At 30.4% G+C, this 7,423-nt stretch overlaps 1 long non-coding RNA gene across 2 annotated transcripts; it reads left to right on the top strand.

Moving 5' to 3' along the window:
• The first annotated feature begins 428 nt into the window (after positions 1–428).
• LOC114182537 (uncharacterized) lies at positions 429–6,591 on the top strand. 2 transcript variants are annotated; one of them, XR_014994367.1, is made up of 3 exons: positions 429–3,677; positions 3,966–4,082; positions 4,804–6,591. It is a non-coding gene; the product is annotated as an uncharacterized LOC114182537 (long non-coding RNA). The 2 variants fall into 2 exon arrangements; XR_003604109.2 differs by having other exon boundaries at positions 429–598; positions 2,450–3,677; positions 3,966–6,570.
• The last annotated feature ends 832 nt before the right edge of the window (positions 6,592–7,423 follow it).

Here is a 7,423-nt window from a genome sequence, read left to right as displayed (position 1 = left end):
ATTAATTGAATTACAAGAATAATTATAAAATTTAAAAGATAAAAATAATAAAATAATTTATATTAATAAAAATAAAATCAATAACAAAATGTTACACAAAAGACAATGTGAAAGGGGTTGTAAAAGTTAATATTTTACAGATAATAATTATAAATATCTAATATGATGATTTAAATACTTTTTCTAACATTTAAAACCCCACAAATTTACGCTAACTTTTTTTTTTTCACAATTAAAAGTTATTGGCGATTTGACCTACAAGAAAGTAAAACAATTCCAATATACCATGACTAATACACTTTTTCTTTTTATAAAAAATTATCTGCTTCTTCACATAGATAAATAAAAATAATAAAATGAAATTTTAAATATTTTTAAATTTTAGCAAAACCCTATAAACAATAAATTGAATAGCAAATAGAATCAGACTCTGCAGAACGATGCAAATACTATTTTGGGTTTTCACAAGTTCTTCCCAGTTGAAGCTTTGGCGGAAAAAAAATCTATGGCCCTTTTTCTCTGCAAATTGATTCAGTCTCCCTTTCATTGATGGGGTGGTGCACAATGTGCTTCACTTGTTGCTGGAAAGACCACCCTGGTGATTTTATTTTTGTTTTTTCGAAATAGAGTTTTGCTGAATTTTGTAGTAAAGTTGTAAACTTGATTATTTTTATTGTCTGTCGTTTTTGGGCTGGGTTTGTCCAATGGTTTGGTTGCCTTTCTTTTTTGTTGATTGAGAATGTGGCGTCTTTGCTATAGAAGGAGAACACAGATAAATTATGTGTGAATGGCGAGAGTAAGAGAGGAATTATGCCTAGTAGCACATTTACCAAGAGGGTTTAGTGGCATTGAGGTTAATCTTTAAAACAACAAGCTTTAAGTGGTCATAACATTTTCCTGAGACAGATTATTCTCCTTGCCCAAGAATCAGGGGGTCAATATAATTTTGATTGCAAATGTTTTGTCCATTTAACGATGAGGAAGAGTTCTCCATGAAATGTCTCAAGAGCATGTCATTTGATATCAATCAATTAATAGTGTTGTTAAGGATTCTAGTTTTGGATAGAAAAATGACATTCGAGACAATTTCTTTGAAGAAGAGAATGATATGATTTTGACATGGTACATATAACTTTGAATTTTCTCTATAATTTTCATTTTTGTTTTTAGTTAAGTGGTTGAATAGTCACATGGAAGATAAAAAAATTCACAAGAAGGTAAATCATTCATGTGCTTAAGGTGGAATACATATAGTGAGAATTAAAGAGAGCATTAGTGAGAGTTAATTACTAGTCAAAATTAAAGGTAATTTAGTCGGAATTAATGTGAAATTTATAGGATCTTATGTAATTTATGAATTCTGAAATAATGTGTTGAGTTTCTAATTTCTTCTCATTTTTTTTTTGTCGAATTTCTTTTTCTCTTATCTTTTGTTTCTTTTTTTTTTTTTTATCGAGTCCTTCTCTTTTAATTTTGTTTCTTCAGTAATTTATTATCTCTCTTTATCTCTATATATGCTCTTTCTTTTATTTTCTTCTTCTCTTCTTGAACTTCTCTTTCAATTTCCTTTTAATATATGAAACAAAATCATTAATTAAAAATTTGTGACACGCATGGAGTTGAGGAACAACTTTAGCACCATTTCCTGCCGTAAGTTAAAAAAAATTTAAAATTAAAATTGAATGTAAAAAAAATTACTGAACATTAAGAGCTGAAACTCTTTTACCAACTGACCAGAAAATAGAAAGTGTACTATTATGATATTTAATTTGGGGAAGAATATTAATACTATACTAAATCAAAATCATGAGAATGTGATGATAAGTTATAGGGTTGATTGTCACATATTATCCTAAAAAAATCAAATTTGGGTTCTTTTAACTCAACTCCATAAAGTTCTCACATAGATAAACTTTGCATTCTTTTAGTTCTCACATAGATAAACTTTGCATTCTTTTAGAATTCTTGTCTCTCTAATTGCATAACAAGTACATGGCTAAATTATTTAAAACCTTCTAAATTCCACATTAATTCCTGCCAAGTAACTTCTAATATCCACTATTAATTAACTCTCACTACTACTTCCTTTAATTCCTACTATTAGTGTTATTATTTCTACCTTGAGAACATGAATGATTCACCTTTACGTAGTTTTTCTATCTTCCCATATTCAACCACTTAATTACAAACATAATATAAGTTACAAAGAAATCCAATATTATATCGACCCTCTCAAGACTATTTTATGTAAAAATTATATATTGAACAGGCTCGGTGTGAATAATGATTTTCATTATCTTGGTTATGTAAGTAGCTCCTTCAGCACATCATAAGTAGAGGGTGTTGTTGTCTTTGCATATCATAGTTTAAATTGAAGTTTCTGTCAGCACATCATTATCTATGTCTTTGTGGGATTTTAAATTGAAGTTTCTGTCATGATTTTTGCTAGTCAATGCAAAATGCAATGGTAGTGGTGGCCGCAATTAAGGTATCATGTCCATGTGAAGTGATACAATTCATGATTTTAAACCTTGGATCACATTCACAGTTGTGGAATCGTGTTGGATGAAGGAACTTGAGTAAGATTTACAGTGGCAGAACATGAAATATCCTTCTGAAACTTTTGAAGACACAATATCATGTTCGAGAAGTAGGATCTTATCTTCTTCAATTGGAAATGGTTCAAACTTGCTTTTATTAATGGAAATAATTGATTCATATTCTTGCAGTAGTCCTTCAGGAACAACATCCATGTGTTCTTGAAGCAAAACCGGGTCTTTAATAGAGGCGGGACAATCAACAAGGGCTTTGATGCAGAGAAGAAAATCTGACATAGATCAATCTTCAAGAATCATCTATCTAAGCTCAATGCAAAGCTGCATCACTCCTGGTCTTGTTTATCTGTGAAAATATTCATGGATCTTATCCCATTCTTGAGAGGAATGAACACATCCATGTATGTGAGAGACAATGTATGCTGGATTAATACTTACCAGAATCACAATTGGCTTTGACGAGAAAATGAAGCAGAATAATAGGATTCACTACTACACATAACTGTGCTAACAGACGCAATCACTTTTGTACTGTTCAGTCTATAATACACAAATATATTTTCTCTCCAATATTGTATCAATTATATAGGTGTTATAGCAAAAGTAGCTAGTGCAGGGATCCTCAGCAAAAGATGATCTACAATCTCTCCTGGTGCTGCAGTTAAAGTCTCATAAGGAAGTACATCTATTGCTTCTTACTGAACCATTTCATGAGGTTTACTTCCCACTACCTTTGTTCTATCAACAGGTGGAGAATCTTAAAGACATTGGGAGACTGCAATGGAGACTGCAATAAGTGCCTTCTATCTCAATGATTTCATTGGAAGCTGAGGATTTGGCAATTCGTTTTCTTCATGGATACACAGCAGTTCCTGTGTGAAAAGGCATTTCTGATATTCTCAATTTGTGGTTATTTAGTGTATCTTTTTGGAAACGTGGAATGAAATGTTCCAATCGTTATTGGTCATTGGTTGCCTCTTCAGTTCATTCAGATTGAGCAGCTCAGCTAGCTTCTTTGTACTGTTTTGTTAATGTTCTTTTTAGGAGGTATCTTTTGCTAGATCTTCAGCAACGTTGACATGCAGGGTTGCATGTTCCTTTGTTAGCAATTTTTGCATTTTGGTATGTTTCCTGTGGATTTATTTTCCTTGCATGTGTACCTTTTCTATCTTGACAAGTTCTTGTTTTAGAAAAACTAGAAAAAGAACTATGTAGCTCACAATTTTAACAGAAAGTTTGGTTTTTTAATCTGATATTCCATTGTTTTACTACCAATTACCCTCATACATGTGAGAGGGGATACTTTTTCCTACCAATCCTATTATTATATTCTTAAAATAATTTAATCTGTAAATAAATCGTTTTATTATGGATCTGTGAAAGAGTCAAATTCAGTATTGATGGTTGCAGGTTAAACATTCAGAGGATCAGCTCTTTATACTTCTGACATTTTGATTGGTTTTGCATTGTTGAGACTGCTACTTCTAACATTTTAACTGGCTTTGCACCATTGAGACTGCTGCCAAGGTATTTGTATTGTTCAGATTATCTTATATTGATATATAAAACGGATTGCGCTCTTTTGTGATTTTGTCAAAACTTTATATATCTTTCTCATGTGGAATTGTCCAAAAAAATATGATATTATTAAGGAAAAAATCGCCCCTGATAATATCATTGAAATCACCTGTGACATTTCTCCTAAACTTGTGATGATCATGTTATTTATAGAGTTTTTATTACATTAAAAACAAATTATATGAAACGCATACACTTCAAAATGACTTACCTAGGACTAGTATTGAAGCATAAACATTCCTTTTGTGTTCTTTGGGTTGATTTGGCACTGGTTGTTAGTTGTCATCATCATATGTAATTCTTGTAACGTGGTTGATAAATACACTCTCTTGTACATCTTTCAGTCCAATTATTTCATCGTATCATTGTATCAAATTCTAATAACTAACCCACCATTCTCCATAAGGCTTCTTTTTGACCTTTGGATCTTGTGTCACTGGTCTTTGAAAAATACTAGTTTAGGATGACATGCGTCATATGGTTTTGCAGTAATCATTTTCATTATTATTAGAGCTCCTTTGACATTATCATATCCGCTACATCGTTTAGTCACTTTCTATTTCTATATTGTTCATCTCGTTATATAAGTGTATGTTCCTCTTTTAATTAAACTAATTAGTATATGTGATTGCCTGCAAAGTCATGCTTGAAATATTGTTCATCACACTAGTTTGGTTGATGTGGATGCTTGAAACATTTTTTGGCGAACAAGATCATGAGTGGAAGAATATTGTTGTTGTCGATAAGTCAAATGTGGAGAGTTATATACATTGAATTGCAGACTTCCTTGGACCCCATGAAAGGTACATATGAACCCTGCTACTATTTTCCTTGTTAGCTTCTTTTCTTTTCCTTCATTTGAATATTTTGTTGCTTTGTTTTACTTTTCGTGGTTGGATCTTTTTCGTGAAACTTGAATAATGGAACGAGTTCTAAAGTGTTGAAGCTTTGATAATGATAATAAAGAAGTTCCACGTAATGGTTCATTTGTTCAGTGCAAGCCAGTGGCAGAATATTATTACGATGACTTCGATTTCTGTTAAGATCCTATTGCCTAAGTCAAGCATGATGTGCATACCATACTTGAATCAATTAAAAATTTTCGTAGTGAGTTCAACATTAAGAACGTTCTTCCAAGTCTTTTTCAAATATCACTGTCTACTGTGATGGAAAATCAATCATGCTTTTGAAGCACAAGTGTAGACTAAAGTAGAAAGACTAACTATTTAAGTGTCTTAGTAGTAAAAAATGTATCTCTGAGGTATCCAAAGAACTTTGCCATTAATGATTGCATTTTTGTTTATTTATCCAAACCAAATGTTGAGTTCTAGGAGGATTAATATTCTACCTGCCATGTTTTACCTATGCAGCCATGATATTGATCACAAGTTTTTGAGTTCAGATTTTTTACTGAATTTTTGGTATTGTCTTTTCGCTGAGTCTTAAAAATATACTAATATACTGATAATCAGTATATTTTAAAGACTCTAACAAAAAAATCATACTCACCAAATTCAAATTTTAAATCTTTCTGCATAAACTTAGAGTATTTTAATGGTGCAGATTCTACAGTGAGTTAAAAAGCTAGAGAAGTGATTGTTTTTAGTACCACTACCACAATTATTAACCCAATGTTTTCCACACACCCAAATAGTAATCTCTATTGATTTTACAGAGTTAAAGTCATTTTGTTACATGTAGTGAAGATATATATGATTTGACATGACATTTGAAATGAACAATTTGATACACTAGGATGACAAGACCTTTGTGGTATGGGGTGAAAGGATGTGATCATGTAATAAACAAACATGATAAAAGAATGGTGTAAGTTGTTTACTGTGGTGTAGTTGAAGAGGATAAAAAGGTTTTGGGAAGATAAAACGTGAAAACAGCCAAAAAGTACAAGTTGGAATACCTTGTACCCAGTGGCTAGTGTAGTTGACGTTGATTTATGATGCTGAAGTGTTCAATTTAATCTTTTGCAGTAGTTTGGTGGATTATTTTGATTGCTACTTGCTAATTGTCCTACTTGTTCTGTATTGTGGTTCTAAAGTATGTGGATACCCACCACAACTTGAACTACTTGCATTTTTAATTACTTTTTGTTGTGAACAAAAATCTTGTCTTAGGGGTTTAAGCACCAACGAATCTGCCACAAGGCATTATATGCATGGTAATATAGTATCAACTAATTGAAAATCAATTCAGTATTCAATATCTTCTTCCTTTTGACATGTTAGATATGTTTGAATAAACTTTCCCAGGAGAACTTCTTGGAGAAAATAAATAAATTCATATAACTTCTTAATTTTTGTTAGTTCAAGTAGTTTTATATATGATGAAGTATGCAAATTTTCATATTTTTTTCTTATTTTAGAAGTCTTTATGAGAAAATTGCTCTTTGTCCATAATATACTTTTGATGAAAGACTGATCTATAAATTATTAGTAGAAAAATTATTGGGAACCTCAATCTATTTTTTCTGTGTTTATTTTCATGATTTTTAATTTTTTTTATGCGAATTTTTCTTGTTACTGAAGTGACTTTAATAACATAAAAATATCTACAAAGCTAAAATAACAGTGAGGTTAACAAAGGGGTAGGGTTAGGTTTCACAAAACTTTGGTCTTGTCTATTTTTTTAAGTCTTTGAACTTGGTCTATTTATTTGATATTGCTCTGTTTTAAAGCTTGACTTTTTAAAAGCATAATTTGATTTGAAAGTATATTTAAAAGTCCAATGGTAAGACTTTTTTAAAGGTTGAAAAATGGCTTTAAATTAGCTGGTGGGCCTAAGTTTGAACATTATATTAATTTGATAATGTTCCTTATCTCATTTTTTTGTGGTTCAATGTACACATTTCTAGGTATATGCTTGGTTATATAATTTTATAATGAAATTTTATTTTTCAACTAACATTTTCTAATTTCATAAACGATTAACTGTACTCCTTCAATATCATGACAAGTGCAAATTAAAATATGGCAATAATTTATGTATTAGATTTGCAGAACGTGGAAGGAGGATGACCCGAATTATTCGTACCTGCACTAGTCAAAATTTATGGTCATCTTCAAACTTCTAATAAAAATATATTTCATTTTTAATATAATAAAAAAATAATTTTAATATAATTTTTTTAATTATATTAAATTTATCTGAATTTGATTAATGATTAAGGTATTGTTTTAAAAAAGACAATTCATATTAATATACAATTGATTTAAAAAAGAATTTTTATTTTATTTTGTATATTTAAAATTTAAAGTGATTCTTCAGTATGGTAA

Source organism: Vigna unguiculata, chromosome 4 (assembly GCF_037176805.1).
Source record: "Vigna unguiculata cultivar grain cowpea cultivar isolate G323 ecotype 2 chromosome 4, ASM3717680v1, whole genome shotgun sequence".
NCBI lineage: Eukaryota > Viridiplantae > Streptophyta > Magnoliopsida > Fabales > Fabaceae > Vigna > Vigna unguiculata.
This window is presented reverse-complemented; position numbering and strand designations above follow the sequence as displayed.